Genomic DNA, 18678 nt, shown 5'->3' on the forward strand with positions numbered 1-18678 from the left:
ATAATCTTATGTTTTTTAATGTCTTTTATTTTTATAAAAATAAAACATCCTTTAGCCATAGGCTTAATACTTTTAATTCAAACTACTTTAATTTCTTTAAATATTGGAAGATTAATAAAAACTTTCTGATTTTCTTATATTTTATTTCTTGTATTTATAGGAGGAATACTAGTTTTATTTATTTATGTAACTTCTCTTTCATGAAATGAAATATTTTCTATATCCTTTAAATTAATTTTCTTATTTTCAATTTCTTTTATATATATAATTATTTTAATGTTTATATTTGACAATATAATAATAGAAAATTTTTTAATAAATAATGAAATAAATATTTTTACAAATTTTAATATATTTTTTCCGAAGATATTTTATCTTTAAATAAAATATATAATTTTCCAACTAATATAATTACACTATTATTAATTAATTATCTTTTTTTAACTCTTCTTGTAACAGTAAAAATTACAAATAAAGATTATGGTCCTTTACGACCAATAAATTAATGAATAAACCTTTACGAAAATCTCATCCCTTAATTAAAATTATAAATAATTCATTAATTGATTTACCTACACCAATTAATATTTCTGCATTATGAAATTTTGGATCTTTATTAGGATTATGTTTAATTATTCAAATCTTAACTGGTTTATTTTTAGCAATACATTATACTGCAGATATTGAAACAGCTTTTAATAGAGTTAATCATATTTATCGAGATGTTAATAATGGATGATTTTTACGAATTTGGTATGCTAATGGAGCATCATTTTTTTTTTGCTTGTTTATTTATTCATGTAGGACGAGGGATTTACTATAATTCATATATTTTTATTCCTACTTGAATAATTGGAGTAATTATTTTATTTATAGTAATAGCTACAGGATTTCTTGGATATGTTTTACCTTGAGGTCAAATATCTTTTTGAGGAGCTACAGTTATTACTAATTTATTATCTGCTATCCCATATTTAGGAAATGATCTTGTTCAATGAATTTGAGGAGGATTTGCTGTTGATAATGCTACTCTAACTCGATTTTTTACTTTTCATTTTATTTTACCCTTTTTTATTTTAGCATTAACTATAATCCATTTATTATTTTTACATCAAACTGGATCTAATAACCCTTTAGGATTAAATAGTAATATTGATAAAATTCCTTTTCATCCATATTTTGTATACAAAGATTTAATTGGATTTATTATGTTTATTTGAATTTTAATAACTTTTATTTGAAAATTTAATTATTTATTAATAGATCCTGAAAATTTTATTCCTGCAAATCCTTTAGTTACTCCTGTTCACATTCAGCCAGAATGATATTTTTTATTTGCATATGCTATTTTACGATCAATTCCTAATAAATTAGGAGGTGTAATTGGATTAGTAATTTCTATTGCTATTTTATTTATTCTTCCATTTATTCACTTAAATAAATTTCGAGGATTTCAATTTTATCCATTAAATCAAATTTTATTTAGAAATTTAGTTATTATTTTTTCTTTATTAACCTGAATTGGAGTCCGACCTGTAGAAACTCCATATGTACTTACAGGACAAATTTTAACTGTATTATATTTTTCTTATTTTATTCTTAATCCATTATTATCAAAATATTGAGACAATAAATTAAACTAATTAATTAATAAACTTTTATAGTATATGTCTTGAAAACATAAAAAAGAAGTAAAATCTTCTATTAATTTTTTTTTATTACTAAAAATCATTCATTATATTATAAAAAATATAATAAAAATTTTAATACCAATAAAAAATAATAATTCAAAGATATAGGTAAAAATCTTTTTCAAGCTAAATATATTAATTTATCATAACGAAATCGAGGTAATGTCCCTCGAACTCAAATAAATATAAAAGCAATAACTGTAAGTTTAAAAAAAAAATCTATAAATATCACTTCCTAAAAAAATTACACAAAATAATATTCTCATAAATAAAATTCTTGAATATTCTGCTAAAAAAATTAATGCAAATCCTCCTCTTCTATATTCAACATTAAATCCTGAAACTAATTCAGATTCTCCTTCAGCAAAATCAAAAGGTGTTCGATTAGTTTCAGCTAAACATGATGCAAATCAAACTAATCTTAAAGGAAAACAAAATAAAATAAATCAACTATATTTTTGAAATTCAAAAAAAAAAATAAAAAATTATAATTTACAATTAAAAAAATAAAATTTAATAAAATAAAAGCTAATCTTACTTCATAAGAAATCGTTTGAGCAACTCTTCGTAATCCTCCTAATAAAGAATAATTTGAATTAGATGATCAACCTGCAATTATTACTGTATAAACTCCTAAACTAGTAATACAAAAAAAATAATACTCCTAAATTAAATGAATATAATTTAATTAAATAAGGAATACATAATCAAATTAACAAAGATAAAAATAAAGAAAAAATAGGAGAAAATAATAAAAAATATAATTAGATATAGATATAATTAGATAATAATGGAAGTTCTTTCTTTAGTAAATAATTTTACAGCATCACTAAATGGCTGTAACAATCCAATCAATCCTACTTTATTAGGCCCTTTCCGAATTTGAATATACCCCAAAACTTTTTGTTCTAATAAAGTTAAAAAAGCTACTCCTACTAACACACAAATTACTAATAATAATCTTCCAACTAAACTTAAATAATAATCTATAAAAAAACACTACTATTTATAATTATATTTTAATTATATTTATAAATTCTAAATTTATTGCATTAATCTGCCAAAATAGTTTAATATTTATATTAATTTTATTCATAATAATAAAATTTATATTTTTTATTTTAGGTCCTTTCGTACTATAAAATAAAATTTTTATTAAGGATAGAAACCAACCTGGCTTACACCGGTTTGAACTCAAATCATGTAAGAATTTAAAGGTCGAACAGACCTAAACTTTAAACTTCTACACCTAAAAATAACTCTTAATTCAACATCGAGGTTGCAATCTTTTTTATCGATATGAACTCTAAAAAAAAATTACACTGTTATCCCTAAGGTAACTTAAACTTTTAATCAATATAATTGGATCAATTATTCATATATTAATGTAAATAAATTATAAAAGTTAATTAAATTTTAATACCACCCCAGTAAAATTTTTATATAAATTATAAATTTTATTATTCTTTTTAATTCATAAATAATAAAAATAAAGATCTATAGGGTCTTCTCGTCCTTTAATTTTATTTTAACTTTTTAATTAAAAAATAAAATTCTATAAAATTTTAAAAAAGACAGTATATATCTCATTCAACCATTCATACAAGCTTTCAATTAAAAAACTATTGATTATGCTACCTTCGCACAGTCAAAATACTGCGGCCCTTCAAAAAATTCAGTGGGCAGGTTAGACTTTAAATTAAATTCAAAAAGACATGTTTTTGATAAACAGGTGAATATATTTAATTTGCCGAATTCCTTATTTAAACCTTTCATTTATAATAATTCATATAATAATTTATATACTAATTTTATCATAATTAATAAATTTTTTAAATTAAAATTTATATTTTAATAAATAATTTAATTTTATAAACAAATAATAATTTAAATAAAATAAATTATAATTCATCTTCTCTCATTAACAAATTTTGATTCAAACTCAATATGAGAAAGAAAAATAACGACAGTCGAACCGGTCACAAAGACTCATAACGTTTCTACATTCGTAGAGTTTCAAATATTTTTAATTTGGATTTTTTTCTAAATTTTTAGAATTATGTTGGAAAATTTTTGTTAAAAAATCAGAATGGATCTCAACATACGAGCTATTTTAATTTTAATAGGCCGCCTGCTATAAAGCTACCTTGTTTCAATACCAATTAAATTTTTCCTGAACATCCAAAACTCAAGAATGTTTCAATGAAAAGTTTTACAACTGAACACAAAGCAAAACATAAATAAAATAAAAAACAGTAATATGAACTGAGCTCGAAAAGTGGAAAAATCCATAAAAAATTCATTATAAAAAAAAACAAAAATTGAATTTGAGTAATCAGATCAAAATATTTACGAAATATATTGTTTCTCTTTCTATCTCGTCAGGATTTGGTAATGGATAATGGCCCACTGATTTTTTTTCACTATAGGTTTTTAAGTTTAAAAAATAATTTTTATTTTACTCTAAAACTTTGTTAACTTTATTTTATGATATCAAGAATAAAAATGATGATAAACAAAACTTCTGAACTACTTCCGAGCTACTCCGAGAATCAAGTAGAAAATAGAAAATTTTCTTTCTGTAGGAAAACATTTAATAACACTTTTAGAGGTTTTTAAAGTGGTCCAAAATGAATTTAGAAAACATATTTAGGAAAGAAATCAACTTATTTTTCGTAAACTTGTGCTATTTATAGCGACTGGGTATTTGATGCGAACCATGGTTGAATGCATTAGACATTTCCAGAGAGCCACTTTCCAGTTACGCTCCACACACATATTTTCCTCGATTGCATACCTCTAGTAACAGCAACGCTTTCCCCAAAAGTCGACGACACCTTATAGGTTGTGTATTGATCACTTTAACGAGTCTCCTACGCTCTACATGCCCAAAACTGAATATCATTTTAAACTGTCTTTAACATGCTAGTCCATAATTATCAAGACTTATGCGTCCCTGTCGTGATCGTCCTTTTCAGCGGCTTTCAGCTCACTACACCAGGGATGCCAACGGTACCGGTAAACTACATTTTTTCGGTATATTTACATTTACACATGCCGTAGTACAGCCCGCTACAGCGACGCATCACTACAGCTCTTGCCAGAACGGTAGCCAAACCGAGTACATTTTCCCGTACAGCAGTAGAATACATTTTTGTTTTGCTGCTGTACTCCGGCTGCTCGGTGAGAGTGTGGCGTAGTAAAGTTTGATCTCTTGCTTTTTTTTCAATTCGTTTATTTGATAAGGCAGGTTTGCGTTAGCTTAAAGGTGTCAATTTTGTTTTGTTTTACATTTTAAATTACTTAAAACTAGGGGCTTACATATTTATTTTTGAAATTAAACTAAGGCTAATTTATAGCTATGCATATACACAAGGGGGTAGTATAATTTTCGTAAAATTAGAGGGGTCATTTAGTTTTTATGGCAATATGGTTTGACATTTTAGCAATGAGATTATTGGAGCAAATAATGTTTAACTAAGGGGGAAATTTTTTACGACTATCTTAAAAGTAGAAATAATTAGAGGGCGTGATTAAATTTTGTAAAGATTCGGAGACATTAATTAGAGTTATTTTATGTGGTAGTAGAGTTGGGCATTTTCAACGAGATCATATAATATAATAGTTAAAACTAGAAAAGGCAAGAAGAGCTAAATGCTTCATGAAGATATTTGGGGGGGGGGGGGGAGGGGTGTTACTTCTGTGTATAAGAGTCAGGGGAAGTAGGGTGGACAAACATGGCAGGGGGAGAACATTATTTCAGTTTCAGACTTCGGGAGATCAACGGATGGATTACAGAATCAGGGTGGTCTTCATCAGGAAGAATCATGTACTGGGACGCCGGGTGGTCGTTCTCGAGATGGCAGGGGTTTCTCCAGACGATTTCGTAGTGCGGCTCAGATGTTGATCGGCTACATTTCGAGTTGTGCGTGTGATGTTCGTGCTTTAGGTCCCGTGTTTGTTGGCTCATTCGACAGGGATGTTTTGTGTCGCCTTGGAGTCGCATCAAACTATAGTGGGTGTATGGTACAGGTGGAAGAGAGCGCTTCTGAGAATGATAAGGAAAAAGGGGCAGTTAAAGTTGGATATTGATGGTTTTTATGAAGGTGTATATAAGGGACATATAGAGGACATCGCGGCTTGCTAACACATCTCGAACCGGGACGTTGGGTGGTCTTCCTCGGGCCCGGAGGGTGTCCATAAGCCGAGACCTGGCGGAACTGTACTCGGTGCACGCCCAGACTATGTGCTCTATATCGTGATAACCGTCGCCACAAGCGCAGATACCACTCTCCACGAGCCCAATACGTCGGAGATGTGCATCCAGCGTGTAATGGTTCGCCATGAGTCGGGACATCACACGAATGAAGTCATGACCCACATCCATCCCCTTGAACCAAGGTTTCGTCGATACCTTAGGGACTATCGAATGTAGCCACCTTCCTAGCTCCCCATTGCTCCACGAGGTTTGCCAACTTTCGAGGGTTCTCTGATGAGTAATACTGAAAAATTCGTGGAAGCAAATTGGTCTTTCAAAAACGTCACCTTCAATGGCACCCACCTTAGCTAAGGAGTCCGCCTTCTCATTGCCCGGAATGGAGCAATGAGAAGGGACCCACACCAAGGTAATCTGGAAAGATTTGTCAGATAAAGCACTCAGTAGCTCCCGTATTTTCCCCAAAAAATACGAGGAATGCTTTCCATGTTTCATCGAGCGAATAGCGTCAATAGAACTCAGACTATCCGAGACGATGAAGTAATGGTCTGCGGGTAATGTGTCAATGACTCCAAGGGTATACTGAATAGCAGCTAGTTCTGCGGCGTAAACTGAAGCAGGGTCACTGAGTTTGTAGGAGGCGGTGAACTTTTGATTGAAAATACCGAAGCCAGTGGACCCTTCGAGGTTTGATCCGTCAGTATAAAACATCTTAGAACAGTCGACTTCTCGGAATTTATTATAAAAAATATTTGGAACCACTTGTGGGCGTATATGGTCCGGAATTCCAATAATCTCATCTTTCATGGATGTGTCGAAGAAAACAGTAGATTCAGAAGTATTTATGAAATGCACACGGTTGGGATTGTAAGAAGAAGGATTAATATTTTGCGCCATGTAGTCAAAGTACAGGGACATAAAACGGGTCTGAGAATTGAGCTCAACAAGCCTTTCGAAATTTTCAATCACCAACGGGTTCAAGATATCGCATCGAATGAGCAATCGATATGAGAGTTCCCAAAATCGATTTTTCAGCGGGAGAACGCCCGACAGGACTTCGAGACTCATCGTATGGGTCGACTGCATGCACCCTAAGGCGATACGCAAACAACGATACTGAATTCTTTCGAGTTTGATGAAATGCATGTTCGCGGCGGATCGAAAGCAGAAGCATCCGTATTCCAGTACCGACAGTATCGTTGTTTGATACAACCTAATTAGGTCTCCTGGGTGGGCACCCCACCACGTTCCGGTTATTGTACGAAGAAAGTTGATCCTTTGCTGGCATTTCTGTTTCAGATACCGAATATGGCATCCCCAAGTACCTTTCGAGTCGAACCAGACCCCTAGATATTTTACTGTGAAGACCTGAGCTATAGTTTGACCCATTAATATAAGCTGTAGTTGTGCTGGTTCACGCTTCCTAGAAAATACAACTAGCTCAGTTTTCTCCGTGGAGAATTCGATACCCAGCTTAATAGCCCATGCAGACAAATTGTCCAAGGTATTCTGTAATGGTCCTTGTAGATCGACAGCTTTGGGTCCCGTAACAGACACCACGCCATCGTCTGCAAGTTGTCTTAACGTGCAGGAATTGTCAAGACATTCATCAATGTCGTTGACGTAGAAATTGTATAACAGGGGGCTTAGACATGAGCCCTGGGGAAGGCCCATGTAGCTAAATCGTGATGTCGATAAGTCACCATGCGAAAAATGCATGTGCTTTTCCGACAACAAGTTTAGTAAAAAGTTGTTTAAAGTCGCTGAAAGACCATGCTGGTGCAGCTTCTCTGAAAGAATGTTGATAGAAACTGAATCAAAAGCCCCCTTTATATCTAGGAACATTGATGCCATCTGCTCTTTACTAGCATAGGCCATTTGAATTTCGGTTGAGAGCAACGCAAGACAATCGTTCGTCCCTTTGCCTTTGCGAAAGCCAAACTGTGTATCTGACAGTAAGCCATTTGCTTCGACCCAATTGTCGAGGCGGGATAGGATCATTTTCTCGAACAACTTCCGGATACAAGATAGCATTGCGATCGGTCGATACGAATTGTGGTCGGAGGCTGGTTTTCCTGGTTTTTGGATGGCGATGACCTTCACTTGCCTCCAATCGTGTGGGACAATGTTAGCCTCAAGAAACTTATTAAATAATTTCAACAAGCGTCTCTTGGCAGAGTCTGGCAGATTCTTTAACAAGTTGAATTTGATTCTGTCTGGCCCTGGAGCTTTATTGTTACACGACAAGAGAGCAAGTGAGAACTCCACCATCGAAAAAGGTGTTTCGTTCGCGTTATCGTGACGGGACGCGGCGCGGTAGATCTTCTGTGCCGGGGCGGAATCCGGACAAACCTTCTTGGCGAAATCGAATATCCAACGGTTTGAATATTCCACGCTCTCATTAGTACTGTTTCGATTTCGCATACGTCGGGCTGTTCCCCAAAGAGTGCTCATCGATGTTTCTCTCGTTAATCCGTCGACGAACCGGCGCCAATAACCGCGTTTTTTGGCTTTCATCAAACTCTTCATTCGCTTGTCTAACGTCGCGTACTGTCGAAAACTAGCGGGTAACCCGTCGTTCCGGAAGGTCTTAAACGCGGCGGCCTTCTCTGCGTACACGTCTGAGCACTCTTTATCCCACCAGGGATTGGGAGAACGTTTTTGTATGTTCGCGCCGGGTACTGGCTTAGTCTGAGCTTGATTCGCGCTGTCGAGAATCAAGCCAGTCAAAAAGCTGTACTCTTCCTCCGGAGGAAGTTCTTGAGTAGATTCGATGTTGTCGGATATCGCGGCAGCATAGCTCTTCCAATCGATATTTCGTGTGAGGTCATACGAAATATTGATTGTTTCCAATGGCCTTGAGCCGTTATTGATTGAGACTACGATCGGCAGATGGTCGCTACCGTGGGGATCAGGGATTACCTTCCACGCGCATTCTAACTGTAGCGAGGTCGAGCAAAGGGATAAATCTAATGCGCTTGGGCGCGCTGGTGGGGGAGGAATCCGTGTCATTTCACCCGTGTTTAGAATTGTCATGTTGAAGTTGTCGCAAATATTGTGAATTAAAGAGGAACGGTTATCATCATAAAGGCAACCCCATTCCGTACCGTGAGAGTTAAAGTCGCCTAAAACTAGTCGCGGTGCAGGCAGGGATTCTATGATGTCATGTATCCGGCGATGCCCAATCGCGGTGTTGGGGGGAATATATATGGCAGCTATGCAAAGATCTTTGCCTTTGGTTGTTACTTGACAAGCGACAACTTCAATACCTGTTATCGAGGGAAGGTTAATTCTGTAGAAGGAATAGCGCTTTTTGATCCCCAAAAGCACTCCTCCATAGGGGGTATCTCGATCCAGGCGAATAATATTAAAGTCGTGGAAGTTGAGATCTATGTCGGAAGTTAACCAAGTTTCACATAATGCAAATGCATCGCAACTCAAATTATTTATTAAAATTTTGAAGGAATCGATTTTCGGGATGATACTTCTGCAATTCCACTGTAGAACAGTGATCAAATCCGTGACCTCGTTCGATGAGTTAGCCATCGAAGGATACAATCGCTGAAAGGAGGGGCCATTTAGCAGTCAACTGCTTCAAAAATGTTCTTACTGTAGGGAGAAAAGCAAACAACAGACTTTTAATAGGATCAGTTATATTGAAAGTTTTTATTATCCAGTCCACAATGTCCGAGAGTTTGATAATTCCAGTGCCGCGATTATTCTCGAACTGAAACAGAGGAACACTTGGGATTTTTGATGTTCCGGGAAGTGCTGGGAACTCCTTCTCTGAGTTTAATCCTCCGAGACCAGGAGCTAATTGCTTCGGTTTGGTTGCAACACTTCCAATAGATGTGACTTTCTGAGTCCCGTCAAGGGATACCTTCTGGCCTTTACAACGAACTTTAGGAGAGGAAATGTTCCTCCTCTTCCTATAACTTCTAGGCGCCCTAGTAGATGTTCCCTCTTGTGGGTCATCAGCCTCGCCCTCGTTAGGAGGCAAGTGAGCATAGATGTTTGTTGAGGTTGGTGGTGTAGCTTTCTTTAGCATTTCTGCAAAAGAACGTTCGGATCGTCCAGCAAGGGAACATTTTAGTTTATCCCCGCGTAGTTTGTACGCGGGACATGCCGAGATATCCTGCAGATTCTCTGCACAGTAAGGACACTTCTCAGCATTCTTACTGCACGAATCATCTAGATGATTCTCCCCGCATTTTCCACAGCGGGCCTTATTGCTACAATGGGTGGCTGTGTGACCCAATTGTTTACACTTTGTGCAATTCATGACCCGCGGCACAAACAGACGCACAGGCAGACGAACCTTGTGCAAGAGGACGTAATTTGGCAAAGCGGTACCAGCGAAGGTCAACCGATAAGAGTTTGATTGGGGGTACGTTTTTGAACCATCCCCCGCAACTACTACTGAGTGCAAACGCTTGCACTCGAGTATTTTCACTGGCTGAAGTAGGCGGTCTCTGAAACGGCCAACCCCGTACTGCAGCAGATCCTCGCATGTCAAACTGTCATCGGTGACAACGCCTTCAGACTGTACTTTCACAGCTGGAATATACACGTGATAGTCCTTCGTAAAGTGCTCGCAGCAAGTAATATCGTTTGCCTGCTTTGAGTTAGTCAGCACGACCCTCAGCCTGTCTGAGCGGACCTTTTTTATTTCGATCACAGCCGAGAACCGTTCCGTTAGGTCTTTAGAAATCTGTAATAGATTCAGCGATTTTGTTTTGGGCCGAAAGAAGACCACAAAGGGACCGGTCGAGAGCTCTGGATATTGTTTGGGTCGGGGGAGAGCCTTAGGAGTCGACTTGATCTCCATTTGGCCATCCGGGGAGGAAGCCATCGACACCGTCAACGCACGGGGTCAGCACCCGCGCAGACGGGAAAAAGCCGTAAATGTATCAAAAAGGTAGATTTCACTTATCTGTATACTCGTTTCCCACGACGCACCAGTCCAGCTTAAATAGCTGGTTATTGTTCAATCCTCGCTTTACGAACAAAAGGTTGAGGAATGTGGCCTAACGGTTAACACACGCACAAAAGAAAATAAAAGTCCAAACCTCGAAGAGGCAGAGAATGGCAAAATAACCTTGAACGCGGATTACTGCACTGTTCTTTTTCCAACAGACCGAAAACAAAACACTTCTATCTCGATCGAGCGATGCGTAGAGACTGATCTCTTGCTTTGTACACTTTTCTCTGCATAGTCAAAGGGAGAGACCCGCACATTCCACATTCATTGTCGTCGTTTGTGATTAAAAATATATTAAAAATATTAAAAAAATTAAAGGGTTGTGTACAGGACACGACCACGGTGACATTAAAAATATAGCTTTTTTATCTATCACACATATCGACACACGTTCTTGTTCACTCGCCTGTTTTCATATGTTACAATTTGCTATATACCCTCCCCATTAAAACATAATTTATTGAAGGTCTTTTAACGGTAATCTATTAATTAATCAAGTATCTCACTAGGTGATTGGCATTATTTGGCTGATCCATCTAGTAAAAATAGGCTGGTCTGTCCAGAAAATATATTCAAAAGAAAAGTTCCATATTGAGAGCTGTGATGAGGAAACCCACGCCCGCCAACGGAAATATACAGATTCTCCATAAAATATGAAATTTCATTTTCCATTTAAATTTTCAATAATGTACTAATGAACTTAAGTAAACAATCTTAAGTGTAAGTATTTCTTGATCGATTAGTGGTGGAAAAATGAAATTATTTGATAAATTACATTGTTTTGCAACGTTCGCACTACCAGTTAAAACGGGTTTTTATGCTATCTTGGTGACATTTTTCTTGTTGCTAATTATTAAAACGTGTTATAACTCTGTAGTGTAAACATTGTATTATTAAACCAATTCTGCAGCGTTTTATGTTATATAGGTGTTTTATGTGGTAATAGGACTGACATAATTATATCTTCAGTACAGCGGTTTGTTTCATAATTTAAAACAGATTTATTTTAAAATTTAAATTAGTATACCCAACCGTATTTGTTGTATACCTTAAAACGCAATTAGAACTGTGTTTTAAATACATAGGGTAGGACAGATATTCTGACTGGTTAAACTGGGAAAACAATTTTAACTCCAGTAACGCTTAAGACATGGCTTGAATTTGAATCGAAAAAGAACACCCGCTTCAACTGCTGCTGGGAGGGTAAGTTCTGTTTTAAAATTTTCCGTTGTGTGCAGTACGAAACAAAAGTGTTTGAAATTAGAAAACAAAAGGTTCTGCTGGGAATGTGATTGTTTCCGATGCAATTACACTCAGATTTTTCACGCAGGGGATACAGGCCGTGTAAATGAAAACCGCGTAAATTTAAAAAAAACGTGTTGATGAAAACCGCGTAAATTTCAAAATCCGCGTAAAAACCTGAGTGTACTCTCCTATATAAAATACTACGCTGCTGAACAGTGCAATAACTACAGAAGCACGTTGTCAGATACCTTACTGATAAAAAACATATAACCGAAATATGAAACATGAAAACCAATTGGCTCTTTACCCTACGCAGCTACAAAGCGCCGTAAACATGGATTAACAAGTTACAACGCACACGCATGCATAAAAATAAATATATTTTTTTCACAAGCAACACTCTTAAGCAGCACACACCGTATTGAATTAAATCCAAACCACCCCGCCCACCCACTTTGCAAATCATTCTGTGACACCGTGCTGGTACCCGACAAATCCGCACACGGCCACCGCTGCCGAAAATGCATAGCGTCTACCGCTTATTGTAGTGCCCAGACGCTGCAGCCATGATCTTACCCGTTCGACATAAGAACAAAAACTGATTCAAACGGGTACGCGTCACCTCTATTTATAAACTAACCGTATATGGTTTAGTCACTTAGGTGCGAGTGTGTGCAAATGCCAACGTTACCGAAAATCGATAGCGCTTATTGCATCGCCCGGAGACGACGTTGATCGTGTGGGATAAGAGCAACAACTGATTTAAACGGACATGCGTTGCTTCTATTTATGACTTTTCGTGTTTCATTGAGCAACTAAGCTGCCCTCTTTTGACGGCTGTGTCTGAGAAATCTGCCTCACGAATGGTATTTTTTAGAGATGGGCCATTCGTTCGCGAACGGTTCAAGTGAACTGGTTCTTCGAAGAGAATGAGCGACCGGAAGTTCTTTTTAAAAGAACGGTAGTTCTCAATTCTCTTCAAAGCGAATGAACTGAACATGACCCAAAGCCGTTTGGCGAATTTCTCGGATCGATTTTTAGGCGAACGAATGAAAATGAACCGACTTGCCGTCCCACAAACCACTCTCTGTGCTCTCCCAGAATGGAACCGGCGAAGAACGACTCACAAGCGAACGACTCATCACATTCTCTATTTCTCTAGTTATACATCATGAAGAAATCGCTACCCTTGATGAACTCGTTAAGCATACAGGGGTATAATAGTTTGGGCAGCATCTGTTTGGTTCCTCTCCAAGAATCGAACGTTTTGAGAGACATTCGCTAGATACAAGTAAAATATCAGCTGAACGGAAGAACGGTTCATCTGAACTAGTTCTTTTTACAGAACTGTTTAGTCGGGAATGGTTCTTCGAAGTGAACTGTTTCGCCCATCTCTAGTATTTTTCCCGTTTTTTGTGAACTTTTTAATTTTACCAATTTCCAAAAGTCTACTTTTATTGGGGAGATATTAAATTATTACCAATATTTAAGTTAGGTGTTTCTGAATCGGTTGGTGTATGAATGATTAAAATCCATCTAGTAATATCGGAGTTATAAGCGTGCAAACCTTACATGGTTTCGTTACATGGGAGATAGTTTAGATTTTAGAATGACACCTAGCCCCAGATAGTGGAGTAAGACATTTTTAATGTCAAAAGTGTAAAATAAGGAAAGAGAAGCTGTACCACTCGTGTCTGGTGGCTGTACTGGGACAGTATTTTTTTGTCATGTTACTGATTTGCTTACAGACTGCCGTACAGCGCTGGGCGTCCTGCACTAGCGAGCGACAGCAGTGTCGAAAGAGAAATAAGAATGTGGGCAGAAAAATAACAGCCGCAGAAAAGGTAGGCATTTTGCATCCTTGCACTACACTGTTCTAACATATAACCAGTGCGAGCAATAAGCTCCTAGTCTGATTTTTGTCATCTGTTGCTCGTTGGCACTCCACAGTCCACATCGAACCAGTTTCCTCGTGTGTTATCCGATAGTCATGTGACTGCTGAACTGATCACCTTATGAACTTGCTGCTACGTTGTGATCAGGCAATCTCTTGTTGATCGTTCCCCAAAACCTTTTGCCCTAAAGGGGGAATTATATATCTCATGCTTTCCATGAAATATGATATTTAAACATATATTTTTGGTATTCACTATTAAGATAAGTTTGCACTTGTAGCGTGCTATAAAACTTCAATTGTTGCTTGGATAGGAACATGCTTAGAAGCTTCTGGACTAATTTTTATCTTCTGCTGGTAGGAGTCGTACTTAGGCAGAGTTACTACAAATTGCTTAAATATACCATGTTTCACGGCAACAGCAGAGTCTTTACCATGAGAACCGACAGCTTTCCTATCTGTATATTCCAAATCCTTTCATAACTATTTTTTTTAAACTTTTCCTACTTAGTAATTTCTAGCTAATTTAATGTCGTTAAAATGAAAAGAAGATAGAAGTAGAATAAGTTGTTATCCAAATAAATAGCATCTATTTAGTTCTTCTAAGACTATATTACTGTAAAGTTTTAGAAGAAAGTTGAAAGTTTCTCTTGTTCTCGCTTTCCATGTAATAGCTCCTGGAATCAACATATATGCCTTTACCGACTGCATTAATCATTTGCAATAAAAAGTTTATAATTTTTAGTCAAAACAAAAAATGAAATTGATAACCAACACTCTTGTATTTTTATGTCGGTAACAGAATGTTTGCTGCAGTTACTGCTTCCTCCCAGCAACCTTATCTTGTTATCGATAGAGATTCCTGATTTCAACGAACTTGCGCCAACTAAGATAACATGGCTTGCTTAAACAAAATGAAATATGCAGTAAGTTTGTCATGTCTTTTCAACATTATAATAATACTAAATTTTTTTTTATTCCAGTGCATTAGGGGGGGGGGGGCTAGAGACCCCCCTAGCCCCCCCTTGCGCACGCCAATGATTAGTTGTTGTATTATATTCAAACGTAAAGAAGGGTAAACGTTGATCCCAAGTTTTCGGATCACTTCCTACGTATTGTCGCAAATAGATTTTCAGTTCTCTATTTGACCTTTCCACCAAATTTGCTTATGGATGATAAGTACTTGTTGTAAATTTCTTTATTTTTAAAATTCTGCAGACGTTTTTCATTCAAAATTTGTCCCATTATCTGTTACCAACTCCAAGGAAGTTCCAAATTTGCAGATATAATTCTCAACAAATGTTTGCGCGACCGTTGCGCTTTCTCGATTTTCCATCGGTGCTACAATCAAGTATCTTGTTAGGTCGTCTTGCATAACTAGACCGTATTTGTTACCCCAATCGGATTCTGGTAATACCACAATGTCCATTAGGGTGACAATGATTTATATAAAAAAATATTCACAACCTTCACCCCATAGCGTCGTTCCAAATCATGAAAAATTGACACTGTCCAAATGTGAGCGAAATCGGTTAATCCTAACCCCTCCCCCAACGAGCTTAAAGTTTGTATGGGATTTTTGGCCAAAATGTATGGAGAAACACTCACAGTTTACATTATCGCCCCTAGAGGTCGCTGTAAACTTCCGAACACGGACCTAGGAAGGAATTAAGCTTTTGAAGATATACCGAACAAGTTTGTCGAAGACTGCAAGACAATCCAACCAACCGTTAAAGAGTTATTAACGTTTAAAGTTGGATACTGCTGCTTAACATTCGCAAAGGGCGTACTCCGCTTATCTCATATATGTGACCCACATGCGAAGGTGGGGCAAGGTTAGGAAAAACTCATATATCTCTGAAACGACGAGAGATAGAAAGTTATGATGTTCCACAAAGTTGTAGAGAAATAAAAGGACTTTTTGGTTTCTCTGGAAAGTTTCAGGATTTCTCCGCATGGTGGCGGTAATGAGCCAAGCAATTTAAAGGGAATGCTCCTATCTGTACAACGCTAAGAGATAGAGCATTTGGATGTTATACAAAGTTGTAGAGTAGCAAAAAATACTTTATTCTTTTATTTGAAAAATGCAAAATTCCACCACATTGTGGCGCCAGTGAGCAAAATTAATTCAAGGTAATTCGTCTATGTATACAATGGTAAGAGATAGCGCAATCTGACGTTCTACGAAGTTGTAGAACATTTCAAAGGTTTTCGTGTATAAATATAATTTAGGCCGCATAGTGGTGCTAACATCCTTATATTATCGAGAATTTGAATTTTACTTTGTGCGACTATTCCGGCAAGGAAGGATCGTCTCCTGATATAGCTGCAACATTGCTGCCGGCGCTCGTCGATCGCTCTGCCGTAGTAGAGACTTAACCGGCTGGGTAGTGTCATTTTGCTTTGTGCGTTTCATCGCGCATGTTGCTTGCTATCGCCGCAGAGATGTGGTTATGTTGTTGTCGTTGTCGCCTCGAGACGTGCCATGTGCTGCGAACCCAACTCAATTGATATTGGTTATACGAGTATGGGACTGATACTTCGGCAGTAAGCAAAGGGTGCTAGGGCAATTTGAATGCCGGATGGACAATAGTCAAATTAGATTCCAGCTCCGAGCAGCTTTTTAGGTACCTGTGCAAATTCTTAGCTCGATCTCTGAAACTATATTTTTGCACCTACTGTTTAAATTTTACATGGGATTTTGTGTGGGAAAATTAACTTTCATAAAATAATTCCTCCAGGAGTTGCCCATTGCTTCATAAAAATAAATCGTTATGTGACATTTATAGGAAATTCAACATAGAAACAAAGTCTCGAAAACCACAGAACGATTTGACGCTTGAGAAAAAAGTTATTAAACAGAAACCGATTGATGCTCTGTCGATTGATAAAAAAAATCATTTTTTCTAGCACCACTGCTGTTGTTGTCCAATTATATGAAATTTTGTTTTGATTTACTCTTAATGTGTCTAAATCATTTATCCATACTGTTTGGCCACCTTGCAAGGGTTTTGAGAGATAAATTGAGGCTTCTTTTGTACATAATAAGAGAAAGTTAAAAATTTTGTATATAATTAGACTGTCATCAGCAATGATGCTATCAAAAGTGAAATTTTCATCGACATTCAGAGCATCAATCGGTTTTTGATTAATAACTTTTTCAACAAGCATCAGATCGTTTCGCGGTCTTCTAGACTTTATTTCCTTGATAAATTTCCTATAAAAATCAGACATCTATTTATTTTTAGGAAGTACCGGAGTATTTTGCAAAAGACGATTTCCTCATACGAAATCCCATGTAAACTTTAAACAGTGGGCGCAAAAATATAGTTTCACCAATCGAGCTAAAATTTGCAGAGGGAGCTAAATGGATTCCAATAAGTTATTCTGAGTAAAATTTTTTTTTTTCCATATAACCATGTCTCATGTCTCTCTGTCTAATGGTCAATTTTTCATCACATCTGGTACCACACATAACTTCCTAACTGGACAATACAAATCAATACTTTGGAATGGTAGTCCATGTGAGATCATGAAAACATAGATTACCATTCCAAAGTACTAAGTAACTCAACAGTGACATTATTTTAAGGACCTAAAAGTAGGCTAATTAAATACCAATACCGCGGCGGAACCCTTTATTCAATGAAGCTCCATTTTTGTCGTGACTAACGACTTACCTTTCAATATACGGGCCCTTTTAAAAATTTCGGTAGGAAAGTCGTGTAAGGTTTGGTACGCTTATATCCTTTGCTGTGCTGCATATAATTAATAATTTTTTTGCCATTTTGTCGAAAATAAGTAGAACAATGTTGTCAAAACGAAAAACTATTTTGAAAAATTATTCGCAAACTGTTCGGAAATGGCAAAAAATTTCAGCTCATCTCGGTCAGACCCGTCAATATGATGCACCAACCGAACACTTAAATGATGAAAAATTTTAAATATAAAGGGCGAACACGAAATTATTGCGACACCGAAAATGTCATGCCAATTTTCTTATAATGTTTAAAATCAAACCAAAATTTTAGGGTAGTTTTATATATATATATATATATATATATATATATATATATATATATATATATATATATATATATATATATATATATATATATATATATATATATATATATATATATATATATATATATATATATATATATATATATATATATATATATATATATATATATATATATATATATATATATATATATATACTTCAAAAATCAAAAGAAAAGTTAATCGATGGAGCCTTGAGTGTAAAATTGAACGCATTTTCGCTTAATGCCCTCCATCAAAGTCTTTACAGTGTTATCCGGTACCAGTTTCTCAGTTTTTTTTCCATTTTCTTAACATGTCCTTCTCGTCATTGACTGTCTTCTTGCTCTTCCGAAGTTCCCGCTTCATCATTGCTCAGTACTGTTCCACCGGGCGCAGCTCCGGACAGTTTGGCGGATTCATGTCCTTTGGAACAAAATGGACAGAATTGGCCTCATACCACTCCAGGACACTTTTAGAATAGTGGCATGATGCCAAATCTGGCCAAAATAGCGGAGCTTCGTCGTGCTGCTGCAAGAACGGCAAAAGGCGCTTCTCGAGGCACTCAGATTTGTAGATCTTGCCATTTACTGTGCCCTTTGTCACG

General features: G+C 36.2%; 1 pseudogene; it reads left to right on the forward strand.

Moving 5' to 3' along the window:
* Positions 1-506, forward strand: LOC131675908 (NADH-ubiquinone oxidoreductase chain 6-like; annotated as a pseudogene).
* Positions 507-18678: the final 18172 nt, after the last annotated feature.

Source organism: Topomyia yanbarensis, chromosome 1 (assembly GCF_030247195.1).
Source record: "Topomyia yanbarensis strain Yona2022 chromosome 1, ASM3024719v1, whole genome shotgun sequence".
Taxonomy (NCBI): Eukaryota; Metazoa; Arthropoda; class Insecta; order Diptera; family Culicidae; genus Topomyia; species Topomyia yanbarensis.